This window comes from Agrilus planipennis, unplaced genomic scaffold (assembly GCF_000699045.2).
Source record: "Agrilus planipennis isolate EAB-ADULT unplaced genomic scaffold, Apla_2.0 scaffold79, whole genome shotgun sequence".
Classification (NCBI taxonomy): Eukaryota; Metazoa; Arthropoda; class Insecta; order Coleoptera; family Buprestidae; genus Agrilus; species Agrilus planipennis.
This window is the reverse complement of record NW_020442428.1, coordinates 678089-692685: the sequence shown is the minus strand read 5'-3', so window position 1 is coordinate 692685 and position 14597 is coordinate 678089. Positions and strand designations below refer to the sequence as shown.

General features: G+C 34.4%; 1 protein-coding gene and 1 long non-coding RNA gene across 2 annotated transcripts in view; both read left to right on the top strand.

Annotated features, from left to right (window-relative positions):
• The window catches only part of LOC112906321, a 99265-nt gene extending 91719 nt beyond the window's left edge, over window positions 1-7546 (top strand). Inside the window, exon 3 of the long non-coding RNA XR_003232277.1 lies at window positions 7372-7546. This is a non-coding gene — a long non-coding RNA (uncharacterized LOC112906321). The remainder of the gene's footprint in view (window positions 1-7371) is intronic.
• LOC108734624 (bone morphogenetic protein receptor type-1B) overlaps window positions 1-14597 on the top strand; it is a 292996-nt gene that overhangs the window by 148933 nt on the left and 129466 nt on the right. The gene's annotated exons all lie outside the window — the stretch shown is intronic.

Sequence of the window (14597 nt, the reverse complement as noted above, 5' to 3'; positions counted from 1 at the left end):
ATCGGTGATACTAGCAAAACTTTTAACGGCAAAAATGTATTTTGCATTTTACAAATAGAAAATACATTTGGAAAAGTATTTCGAATAAAATACAAAATGCTTTTCCCAAAAAAGTATTTACATACAAGCCAAAAATGGGTATTTTTTATTTTGTATTTACATTTTAAATGCAAATATTTCAAATAAATCACATCTCTGCTCACATCCTAATGTGAAAGTAGATGTACATAAATTACACATCTGACTAATTTCTTCATAAGTTTACCGACAAAACTTGGAAATTGCACGGTACACTATAGGAACTACGATAAATTTTCCCTGATCGGCGCCATGTTTTTAGGCTCCTCCCATTCGACGGATTCCAATAGTTTTTATGGATATGTACCATACAGGGCTGTAGTGGGGGTTACGCCAGGACAAGCTGAGTCTCTCTTGAAAATTTTGAGTGTCCTAGCCACTATTCGGAACTTGGGCTAAGGATTTCGATGTCTGTACGTAATTTCTGAGTTGTACTTTGCTTGATGAATGAATTTTTGTGATTGGATGAATAGTTTCGGAGATTGCTCATTATATACAAACTCACAAACTTTACCTCTTTATAGATGTCTTAGATACAGGGCCGTAGTCAAGGATACATCAGGATTTTATGGATATGTTCCATATGGGGTCATAGTTAGGGATACGCCAGGGCCTGTCCTGGAAAATTTTGAAGTGCGCTAGCTCCTAGAGACTTCGATTTCTTATACGTAATTTATGAGTTGTACTTTCTCTGTGTTGGCAAGGATTATCCATCAACAAAGTCGAAACTCGATTTGTTTTTAAGAAAATTTATTTCGCAAATTTTTCATATGTCCAATTAAATAAGTAGAAGTAGATTAAATAATAAAAGAACTTTTGTACGAACACTTGAGTGTATATAAATAAACAGTAGATAAAAGTGAAAAACAAGTTTTCCAGCACGTTTCTGTTTTTCATTATGAATTTGGCAAGGAAACGGTATTAAGTGCGTCCTACTAGAGAGAAATTGTTCTGAAAATTCTTCAGAATCTCTTCAGACCATGAAACCAAAACGTGTGGGTTTCGCTTGAACGTATTGCGAAAGGAAACATCCGAAATATTTCCTTTGAAGTTTGATGTTACTCGTTAAACCATCACGTAACGAATAAAACGCATACGACGCAGCAATTTGTCACTAAAACTTGCATTTCCTTTCCTTCTTTTAACGTATAGTTTTTCTCCGGTTTTTCTCTTTTTTCTTGTACATATACGAAGCCTGTTCAAAAAGTATCGCGAATTTTGTTTTTTTCCAAAAATCATTTTTTGTGTTTTTCAAAATACTTTTTTGTAGTACCTACCAATTTAATTTTCTACATTTACTTAAGTATAAAATATTTTTGAAGAAAACTTTTTCATTTTTTAAATATTGGGACTTTTTCTAGACTAATAGTGGTGTTTGCACTATACCACCAGCTGCGAAGATTGAGTATGATTCATATTTTTCTACTTGAAGTAATTGAGATATAGTTTTTCTATCTTTATGTTATAGTTTATTCAGTTCAACGACAAATAATTCTTCTATATGCTTCCTAATTTGCCTTTGTCACCCGTTTTAATTAGAAAAAAGACATTGATGCCAAAATAGTTTGTTTAGCGTGAAAGATCAGAGTCAAAATAGGGTTGCAAATAATTCTATTGATGTTGTTAATGCTGGGGTTAGAAAAAATACTTCTTTACCAACACTTGATCTTAGTTTATTTTAAAACTAATTCGAAAACAAATAACAAACAAATTATACTAAATTAAACTACTGAATATGAATAAAATATTGTTCTGATTTGGTTAAGTTACTGAAAGGTTCTGTATTGTTCAAGTTACTGATAAGGTCTGTTCTAAATTTATTGTCAAAGAGAATACTGATGCTTGATGGGCGTGTTCAAAAAGTTAAGATTCAGTAATTTTGGAATGTAACGTGGGGCGGAACAACCCACCTATTCTAAGAATATGACTACGTGTACTTTCCAGGGTAGTGGACCTGTACGTATACGTTTTCTGACCGTTTCCTAGATAAGTGAATGATTGGATTTTCCCATCGTTAGTTCGAAGCACAACCCTATAGCAATTACAATTACAAATACATTCCAAAGCATAAAATCTACCTACAATCATTAAATATTCCAAACAACCTAACTTACTAATTTTCTGTTTCTATACCTGGCTTTAACAGATGTAAAATCAACATCAATCGTTTTCTATCAAAATACTTACAACCACATTTTGTTTCAGATCTTTTACACATTGTAATAAGAGAAAAAAAAGGAATCCGTAGTTTCTTTAGCTTTGGGTTCATCTAATAAGAGAAGTTTTTCGGATCGTTTTCTAAGAGTTTTGGATTATAAGGATTTATTAGCACATTACAATATCTTGTAGTTTATAGTTCTACACAGCTGACGTATATCAATTCGATATTGTTTTGCAGGCTGTTTTGTCGTAATCCATAGAATTTCGTAGTTCTTTGCTGAGGGTATGGTAAGTCGTGATTTGGCAGGTGCTGATATCAATTTGGAACTTCAAAATTCCATGCACCATGACATTGAACCTAGAAAACAATATCGGTCCAATATTTTAGATTATCCATTTACAAGGAGTTTAGAAATTTTTGGGCTCTCTTCAGTTAAAGAATTAGAAGGCATTCATGGAATATCTCTTATTCCCTTTTTAGGCTTATAATAGCTCCAATGGCCAATGTGAGCATGTTCAATCGTTGATACTAGCAAAACTTTTAACGGCAAAAATGTATTTTGCATTTTACAAATAGAAAATACATTTGGAAAAGTATTTCGAATAAAATACAAAATGCTTTTCCCAAAAAAGTATTTACATACAAGCCAAAAATGGGTATTTTTTATTTTGTATTTACATTTTAAATGCAAATATTTCAAATAAATCACATCTCTGCTCACATCCTAATGTGAAAGTAGATGTACATAAATTACACATCTGACTAATTTCTTCATAAGTTTACCGACAGACCACCGCCGCTCCGTCGTTTTGACACTCATCTCCATGGTCCTGTTAATCCACTAGATACATCAAAAAGGCGTTAGTCTCTTTGAGGACAACTAAATAGTAGACGCATTCGAATTAGAAAAAATCTGTTATGTTCTATAGATAGTTTCTTCGTTAGATATATATAATATGTATATCTATAGCTTCGAAAGCTATAATTACCTTTGGAAAAATACAGTGCCGAGATGAACCGGCGACTTTAAAGCACAATCCCCTCCCTCAACTCCAATGGTAATCAAAATATTGTTAAAAAAACAGTCACCTACATTCAATTTTAATCATATTTCCTCAAAATTTCCATTTCTACATTATACTTGCATATATACTGTTGTATCGTGTTACTATTGTTGTAATTGTGTCTATCTTTTATATATACTCCTGTGTGTAAATGTATGAGTTCTTTTGTGTTACGACCCGTGTCTGTGTGGGTGTGTAAACATTTCTTCAAATACTCTGTTTAATTTCATTTGTGTTCTGTCTTGCTGTATAAAGGAAAGTACAAGTGATACTTTCTTGTAATCCCTGTAACATTTCATCTTTCGTGTACTAACAGCATGACGTCTTAATTACATTTTTACGATGGGTTTTTTCGGTGTTTTGGGATTAAATTGAAATTCTTAATATTTCTAAACTGCAGGTATTTTTCAATCTCGTTAACACCCTTTTGGTACCCTACTTTCATTTATCAGCTGTTAGATGCTCCTTCATAGTTTTTCCAAACACCGTTATTTTTTAGTTCTAGTCAGTGGGTACTAAGCTTTTCAGTCTCAAGTTTCTATTGGTCAAAGAAGTCAAGTTTTTGATCCAGAAGAAGGTCTAAACTCTAAATAGTTGAAGATGAACTTTACTATTTTTAATTTCTTGTGTTAAAACTGTTTGACTGGATCGTGACGAAATCTATGTAGATTTGTCATCATCATAAGGTCGTCAGTCCTAAGAGTGGTCCGAGACACACCTCCCCCCTTTCCTATCCTGAAGATTTGCAAGGTTTAAGTTTTCCTGGTGCTAAGGAAGAAGCCTATTAGGCTAGTATTACACTCCTTGTTCATCAGAAAGGTTTTTGCAGAATAAACCTATCGGTTATTGGTTAGTAATCTAGCAGGAACAAGGAGGTCCCCATTAATCGCGGCTCCTTCCTGGGCTCTTACCCAGTCTAGCCAATTAGACATCAGTACATAACTTGAGAACGCATAAAGCGTATTTTAATTTATTGAATTTCTACATTTGTTGTTAATAATAATGTACCTATTAAACTCAATCGTCTCGGTTAAAAAATTTGCTCGTGATGACCATCATTAGTATAGTTGTTAAGAGGTGTCGTTTATGGTTAATATTGTAAAAAAAATCTGCTACCTTCCTCGAAACAGATGACTGCACATTCTCAGGGTCTTCTTTCTACTCCGATGATGCACAACACCGAATACGATCATTACCGTAACCACCTGCGCTTCTTCTTTTGTCCTTGCTCCTTCCCTCCCAAGACTGCACAATATAAAAACTACCTGCCATAGTTGCCACCTCAAGGGCTATTGATTTGAGATCCCTCGTGCATGAAATCAATACAAAAGACGTTTGAGGACGAACGTTCAGTTCAACACCTGTTGGTAAGGTACATCTTTTGATGTCAGGCCTCATTTTTGAATAATGCTAATAATAATAATAATACATTGGAAAGTATAGAATTCTCAGAAATGTTTTGAGCGCTTTTAAATCGTATAGTAACGGGATATGCTTCAAGGACTTGCAGGACTAATTATTCTGAAGAAGTTTATTCGGCTGATTCACATTTTAGCTTTAGATATAGGATCCAGCTGTAAATTAACCAGAGATATTTAATGTTTTAATGCCAAATCATCTTTCTACTACTATAAAATATCTCTATAATCGCAAAAACAGCCAGCTCATTGGTTTATTAACGAACTAGCTTGTCGACGTTCAAAAAACTAAATAAACAGTGAAACACAATATAGCAATTATTGTATTTTCTTACCCCACACCTAACAGTATTGTTAATGAATTATTTTACAAAAAAATGGAATATAGGTATTGTATTGAATTGTATCCCTAAAATTCCGAAAGAATTTCTATTATATGTGTCCTTCGAACAGTATTTTAAATAAGTCTGCAGTAAGGTTTGTATATCCATACGTTTTTCTGAATGCACCCTATTGTAAGCGAGTTCCAGCGAATGTATTGTACCCGATTGACCATAAAAGGTTTCTACACAACTGGGGGTATATAATTGTTACTGCTTACTACAATGGTTCCTCTTTCAAAAATCGAATAGTCGTTGCCGGAATTCTACACATTGTATTCCATTCTATGTTCATCATGCATAATATACAGAATGTATTCATATGAATAAAGCATTCTTTTGTGAAAAAACGTTCAGTTGAGGTTTGTATTTATAGGATTGGTGGACCTGCAGACGTATACTATCCAGTTACGATTTACTTAGACAACTAGATATCCTAATAAGGCCCTTCTATAACCTTTGAAAAACTTTAGTTGGTAGCAACTATCAAGAGATGGAGACATTCTGCCTTAACTAGACTTTGTATATATTCTAATCCTAAAGTTTGTTTGTTACATTTTTACGTCTTAACTACTCAATCGATTATCACGAAATTGTGTACACATATTGTCAAGGATACAGAAAAAGACATAGGATACCCATTACCCAAAAAAATTACACTGTTCCTAAGGGATAGGAAGAATTTGTTTTAGTGGTGGTCGATTTCACACCTTAATTTTGTACAGATATTGTCAGGGGTACATTAAAGGACATGGGTAGATACACCGCCTAAGTGCCGATAATAGGATACCCTGTACAATAATGGTAGAAAAACAAACGGTATCTATATAATTTCGCGAAATAGGTTCGATGAATGTCTTTGTAAACAATGACTTAAATATTTTCATTAAAATCAAAAGTGAAAATGAAACCTACTTGTTTGTCCTAACTTTGGCTTCTTTTAGATATTATTTTTTATCTAGTAGATACAATCAATCAAGCCTTTTACTGTTTTACTCACAATTAATTCATTGTACTTATAAGACCAGCTTGAGAACCACCTTGAATGACATATCATTTTTTTTCACATTTGGTAAGTTATCAGATAAATAAATCAAATTATACTTCTCCGAGAAAATCTTTTGAATTCAATTTAAATTCTATTATACGCATGTATATCTGTAGTACCATACAATTGAGCTAAATTTGCACTGAAGATTGTTGAATAAGATTGGGTCGATGACTCTTCGAAGGTAACATTCAACACTTGAAAAGAATAACAATATTTACAAATCCAAGCCCCTTAAATAAAAGATTAAAAACGAACTAGTAAAGTCTGATATAAGTTCGTTGTCGCTATTAAATGACGATGTGCTATTATTATATCGCGGGAACTTTACTATTAACATGCTCTACCTGCAAACATAAGTTTGATTTATTATCGTCGCATTTTTTTATCGTAAAGTTGTTACATAGTAAATAAATAAACTGAGGTCGGTATTAAAATAAAAACGAATATTCATATTTTTGGCAACTCGGACGCCGTAGCGATGATTTTTATTTTTGTAATTTTACGTACAAAACACTTGCAATTTATACAACAGTCAATTTTCGAACGAATCAATTTTTAGTCTACAAGTCGTTATCCTTAATCGTTAAAGGACCTTGTAACACATTAATGAACAAATTTAGTCAACGTTGTTTAAAGGCAGCAAGTAAATTGGTTGGTATTTTGGCGAAACTGTCTACAGCGTGCTCATAAGGACCAAACAGGTCGAAATTGTGACCCATGTCTGACCACAGACCAAGAACTTTTGGTTTGTTATTTCTGGTCTAAGCTGGTACTTGTTCGTTTAATCAAGAAAGTGCTTCGTTTCTTTAATTTTATTTATATGTACACACCACTTTTCAGAGCAGTGACCTAATTAGTACATTTAGTCTTTGTTGCTGTTACCCGGGGATGTACAACCTTCTGATTGATCTTCCCACTCAAGGAGAAGTTTTAGTCAGTAAAATCCGACGCTACCTGTATTTTTTGAAAATTTCTCCTCATCGAGAAAAATCTAAATAAAAAAAAAAACGTAAAGCCAAAGGTCCCGGGTTCGAATTCCGGCGAGGGTATGACAGTAGTAACAATGTTTGGTCATTAATTCGACGTAATTTGTAGTGAGTGAAATCGAATTATTTTTACTTTAATGTTTGAATATTATTGTATAAATAGAGTTGTTTCTTGTTGAGAAAAGTTGCGATTTGTTTATTGTAAAACTAATTTATTTCTACTTTTGTTACAGGTAAAGCCGATCTTCCTAGGAAATAGATTTCTGTGTGTCATGGGTAAGACCTAGATTAGATTACTATTCACAAATAGTTACGAATGTAGGATATACCACTGTTAAGGTAATGCGAAGCTTAGCTAAGTGAGAGAGTGGAGGAGCATATCCGAACAGTCTTAGGACTAAAATAATTCACTAAGTGGTCTGTATTCTGTCGAAACTGATAGACGCGGATCGATCTTTTTGGATCTCATCAGCGCACCACAGACAGCTCCGACAGAACACAGACCAACTTTTACCTACTGTCGTAACAGTGCGTTTTAGAAAATACTATAAATTGCGCAGTAAACGCCATCTGTAGCACGATGCTACATTTTAGGATTACGTATGCTCCAACAAGGTCCACTTGTGTGGATATCTACTTGCTGAAAACGAATCCCGGCGTAGCCAACCTCAACGTGATAGGCACGTTAGCTTAATCGAATAAAATAATTCGAAGTGGTCTGTATTCTGTCGAAACTGCCAGACGCGGATCGCGATTTCGATCTTTTTGGATCTCATCAGCGCGTCGCAGGCAGCTCCGACAGAACACAGACCAACTTTTACCTGCTGTCTTAACAGTGCGTTTTAGAAAATACTACAAATGGCGCAGTAAACGCCATCTGTAGCACGATGCTACATTTTAGGATTACGTATGCTCCAACAAGGTCCACTTGTGTGGATATCTACTTGCTGAAAACGAATCCCGGCGTAGCCAATCTCAACGTGATAGGCACGTTAGCTTATTCGAATAAAATTATTCGAGGTGCTCTTAAGACTATCGATCCTTAGATGATGATATTTTCAAATTAATTTCATCAATCATATTTACTGAATTTAGAAAGTTTATTCCATTCTTATATTTTATTCCTTTTTTTCAAAATTTACTGTCCGTTTATAACTCTTATTCTCGTTTTCTTTTTCTCTTTATTTTATATATATATATATTCTAGAATATGTTTCATCCACAATAATTTTCTCCAAATTTGGTTTTTCCTGCGGGATGCGGATATCCGTTGCAATCCTAATTTTTAAACGTAAAGATTAATTATAATTAGACGGTCTTATATATTGTGTTCTATTTCCCCATACATTCTATGTAGGTGTACTATTTTTCTCTATCTTCTAGCTCAGTATTCTGATTTTTTTTGTGTAAACATGAGCTTTTCTTTTAGCACCTTTACATTGACTCGTTAGATCGTTTTTGTGTAACCAGAAAGGACATCTCAAAGAAATTTCGCGCTTAATAATGAGAAACGTCGTCGAAATGTCTTTTCGTTTAAAGAACGATAATAAAAGTTCGTAGTCGAGATTTATTGGAACTTAATGTTCACCATTACGAGCAATTTGTTCGGAATGGACACGCGATTAGATCGCCTTTGTCCATAAACCACATTTTTCTAACTTTTTCAAGCGATCATTGAACTACCAGCTGCATTTGTAAGTCTGATGTTCTGTTGATCTAGCAACAAAATCGAATTGTTGGTGTTGATTTGGATTTATAAAAGGGGATTCTCTCAAAACGTTTCGTAAATTCACTCAATTTGCTGTTTTTTTTTTTTTTAAGATTTATTACCTTGTTTTAAGGTTTTGGATTTTTTAGGAAGTGGGAGAGAGCTGCGGTTTTACTTTTTGAGCATATTACTTATTTCATTTGAAATTGTAGATTCGCTTGGCACTTGGTGAAACATTTTTATAAAATTAAAGTAAAGGAATTAAAACACTTGGCAAGTTTCACAATGTTCATTTATTTCTCTGACGATTGTTTCGGTGTTTAAACCATTTTCAAAGGGTAGTACAGTTTTGTATAACTCAAAACTTCTCATAAAAACGTTTGAAAATCATAAAACGAGTTTCTATACCCTAGGATGTCATTCTTAGTTAAGATCTTGTCCTCTCAATCATTGTGAGATTACGGTTGAAGACAGAGTTTCAAACTATTAAAGAGGATCTGTACTAGGGGGTGGGGTTTGAGGGAGACCACACTAGTAAAGAGTAAAGTTCAAAACCAGTACGAAGTTCCACTCGGTGATTTTACTCAAAATATCTGTACTTTTAGTTATGTGGACTCTTGAAATGCCCATCTGCATGAACTCGAACTTTTTCGCAAAAAAATCACAAAAGACAAACAGGAATTAAACAAAAAAAAAGTGCAGACGATCTTGTAGTAAAACATGTATGTACTAGGTACAATTAACGCTTAAAACAATCTTCAATCTTCGTCTGCAGAAGTAAGCTTCTAGAGGCTAGGTTACGTACTTTTTTAAGGACAGATATTTCATACTGGTCGCTTTCGGCTTGTGTTTCAAAGCAACGCAAGGCAATATCTAAGCATGTAATCGCTTCAGCAGCACCAATTATGTTTTCATCTTCATTATCTGAACTTATAGATGATGAGGAGCTAGGGGTGGCGTCAGCCTTATTGGTCTTAAGGTCTAAAATTTCGCTATCCTGCATAATTTGGTACCCGGTATCTTCATACATATCCATCCATTGTTGAACCACTTTTTCATCACTTTCGTCACAATCGAGTCTTTTTTTAGCATATCTATCATTTCAGACATATCTTCCTGCTTCTCACTTTTACATCCACTTTGAGGATTTTCCCCTATACACAAAACTATAGGGNTTGATTAGTTCTGACCTTTTCTGTTGAAGTGCATCATTCAGTTTGTCCAGCTGATGACAGTAGACTTCCGAATTAATCGTTGTGTTATCCGGTAAAAGCTCAAAAAAAAAACGATTCCTTTAAAATCCCACCAAACAGACAGCATCACCTTGTAAAAGCTTTTGGCTAGTGACCAAACTTGTGTGAGGTCTTACGTTGTCTTGCTCCATGACCTCTTGCGTTTGACGTTGTTGTATACAACCCATTTTTCGTTCCCAGTGATGATGCGCTTCAAAAACGGATCATTTTCGTGACCCTGAGAAGCGAATCGCAGACGTCAATGCGGCGACACAGATTTCTCTCTGTGAGAACATGGGGAACCCATACATCGAGCTTCGAGGATAATCCCAGGCCTTTCAAGTGGTCATAAACTGTTGAATTTGATAAATTTAACCTCAATCCGATCTCACGTGTTGTTATTCGCCGGTTCACATCAACTAATGCCTTTATCGCGTCTTTATCAGCTTCAACCGGCCTTCCCGAACGTGGTGCATCTTCGACATCAAAATTGCCGGATCGAAATTTAGCGAACCAGTTCTGGCACTGGCGTACTGTCAACACACCTTCTCCATACACATCAGTCAATTTCTTTCTGGCTTGAACAGCATTTTTACCCTTTCTGTAGTAAAACAGTAAGATATGTCGAAAATGCTGCTTATCGCTCTCCATATTTAAAAGGGCACCAACCAAAAACTACTGCGTAGAATTAATTGGAATTTTTCACACACAAGCCTTGCTATATGAGCTCTCAAAGCATATAAAAATTATACGGCTTAAATGTGAAGTTGGGTGCAAAAAAATACAATTAAATCCTCTGTCGGGAAAAAACGAAATGACTTTCCGAACAACCCTATAGATTAGATTACTGTTCGCAAATGGTTAAGGATGTGGGTTGTTCTAGTTTTGGGGAAATACGAAGATTAGCTCAGAATAATAGGAAAGAGTGGAGGTGCGTGTCCAACCAGTCTTAAGACTGACGACCTTATGATGATGATTAACTATTTTAAAAGATAAAAAGAATACGATTTGTTAATTGTACTAGCTACTGTATTACAGATCCTGCAGTATCATAAAGTATCATAAATACACGACGGTGTTCCTTCAGATCTTCGGTATGTGGTCATAGATCTGTCTCTCTATTGCGTCTATAAATAGAATATCACGATGTCGACCTTGCCTCACTGATAAATATTGTTCAAGACTCATTGTTCTTTTTGTTCCTCGGAAGTTCCCAGCGCCAACGTTCGGTTGTCATACATCGGCTGCGTTTCTTCTTATAGCAGTCAGAAAGAATGAATTATGGACTTGACATACTCGCGCATGCATCGCGTATCGCTTACTTTCTGTCTGTCTGTCCGTACGGATAAGTCGAATCACGTATGAAGCGTTTCCTTATTATGGACTAATAGCAGTCGGGAATAGTTATTTACACTCTTCAAGTTGTGTCTTATATTGATGTCTTAAATGGACTTAAACAGCAAGCAATAAATTTAATCGACGAATTCTTCGAACAGACATTGAAGAAAGAAGCGAAAATTGCTTCGGCAGTCTGATTTATTGTAAACTACTTTAGAATATGTATACAATTTCGATCAACTATTTTGAAATCCTGTTTTACTAATGATATGATAAATGTTTCGTTACGTTGTAGTCGTTATTACAAAAATTCACACTTTGATGATATTCTTGTTTGTTTCTTTGTACAAAAACAGGATTTAATTCCCCATTTAAGGACTAATTTTATCATATAGGTTTTCTTTTAAGAATTTAGCTGCTGATTTTACAATTCACAACCTGACCGAATCACCGTAAGGCCCCATATCAGTCGTTTCTAGACAAATAGGATTTTTTAAATCTTATTAAATGGATTACTCTTGATGTATACAAGTTAGAGGAGTGGCCAAAGTCTCAAGTCAAAGCTCTCATTATTATCTACACAAGTATGAAGCGCTTTTTTTGAATGGACTTTTTGTTTTTGGTTTATTTAAAACAATTGAGTATTGAATTTGAGTAATTTTTCAAAGTATGTAGTTTTCAAATTCTAAGCTCATGAAACCTAGTAAAGCAAGATCGACTTGATATTTTTTAGGACGATGTAATCAAAGAAGATTATTCGCACCACAGCTCATGGAAAAATCACCAATTTGAAATTTAATTCATGAATATCATTACTTTTGTTGATTGTTTATCATACTGTCATCTGTTGATGTATGTTGGTCCTTATCATACCTAATGATGTCTTTTAAAATATTATGAATATTTTGACTTTCGCTAATAAGGGCTCCTGAACTTATATTAATGCAACCCAGAGGCATGTCTTCAAACGATCTTCGAATTCGAATTTCACCAACCATTTTTATAGAATCCTTTAATTCTCTTCTATTTCCATGATCCTAATTATTTCCGCATTCACACCGTTACATTTGTTAACTTCACTGGAACCTGATTTGTTCTGGCACCGGCGGATTCGTTTTTTTTTTCTTTTTTTGGACAACACCAGCAATAGTAATTTTAATAAGTATAACAAACAGCCTACCTAATGAAAATTAGTAATTAGGATTGTACTTGGATAGGTTGTTTGTCTTAATTTGTATTATTTATTGATTACTATTCTAAATTCATTGTTATTTCGATATAGTTCTTGTGTTTACTTTTCCTCATAAACAAGAATGCAAACAGTTAAGGATGTGGGTTGTTCTAGTTTTAAGGAAATGCCACGATCGGCTAAGTATAGGAAAGAGTGGATGATGAACTTATTAGTATGATTTTGTTACCTTGAAAACTTTTAGTGGTTATGAACATTATAGGCTCGTTTTAACGGTTTCAGGTTTCAACCCTCTTCCATTTAAATTGTGTTTTGAAGGCAGCCAAGTTCAGCCAACAGATAAAAGTAACAAATTTTTACGACTTGTTAATTGTTCCGATATATTGATTTAAAAAAAAAAAATGAGAAATAAAATTTTGTTAAATTCCGATAAGCTTCCGTTATAAAAATGCGGAACCAGATGCAGAAACGGATGTGAAAATGAATGCGGAACTTCCGTAATTGCGGAAGCGGAAGCAGAGTGTCCAACCTACCTTCGCTCTGAAGGTGATTACATCCTTTCGTTCTTATTTTCTCTACTGTCCTATTGTTCCTTTCTTGTTCCAGTTTTTCAATCTTACCGTTAGTGTCCTTTCTTCTTTTCAGTCCTCGTCACAATCATTGTTTAGTGCTAATAATTATCTATATTTTTTACAATTATTTTAATTCGAAAACTTGTCCGTTTAGTTAGATTTAGTATTGTTAATTACTTTCATTACATTTTAAATTTCTTTGTTTCTTTGTTAAATTCAGCTTTATAACATTTCTTATATTTCTTCATACATTTTAGGTCATAAATTCTTTTCTTTTATTATTTGGTTTTACAATATTTTGTGACTAATTTCACTGTCATACAGATAAAATCTAAGTGATGAATTCAATAATTCCTGGTAGAGCAAACAGAATAGCTCAAAACCCCAACGCCAAAACACGACACTGTAATTGTCCGAAGCACTTTTCGGTAACAAAGTTACCTTCTTTAGGGACTGAAGTAAACTAAACCTAAATGAGAACTAATCCTAATTTATACTGATACTTGTTAAGGTTCAGTGAACATGACCCGAAGCCAACAAGGTAGATGTTCAATGGACCTTAACATCATCATCATAAACGTAATTAAACTAAACTAAATAGCGGAGATCCAGGGATGGGACCGTTGTCATTGTTAAGAACAATTTGTTTATTTTTATAAATGTATAAACTTTCNCACCGCAATTTCCAATAATTTTATTATAACTGAATCCTTTATTTCAAACATTCTAGTAGAACGGTAGTTCAGTAACGCAACTTCCGAGTGGTCTCCGGATAATTTTTTATCTCACGACTGCACAATCATTTTTTTGCTCTTCCACTTCTATTAATAAAATATCGCAAATGCATAGGTATGTGAGTTTTTTCTTAACCCTTTTCTTTTGCAATCATCCTATGGTGAAAAGTGAGAGAGAAAATGTCGAGGTAATTTTTTATATTAGTTGACATTGTAATTGAGACATGAAGTTTAGTGAGGTAGGTAGTACACACCAAGTAAAGTAGTGTAGTAGTATTTACTAGAATTTTGTTTACTATTTGTTTAAAAATCAATGTGACTGAGATACAGGCTCTTCAAGTTTTTTTAATCGGAGGTAATTCCGGTAGGTACGGCCCTGGCTTCAGCCTTCCGTCAGCTGTTCCCGCCAAACATCGTTTGTCCTAAAACATATCTTCCTAACATTATTCTAATGTATCAGCCCGCCTTCGGCGGGCAGGGGCATTAAACAAACTCGAGTCTGTCATACATCTACCTAACTAAACAATGACGTCATCAATGCATATTTGGCGAGAACAGCTGACGAAGGGCTGCAGCCAGGGCCGTACCAATCGAAATTTCCTCCGATTAAATAACTTTAGGAGCCTGTATCTCAAGCTACATTGGTTTCCGCACGGAATTAATGCTACCACACGATTCTACTTGGT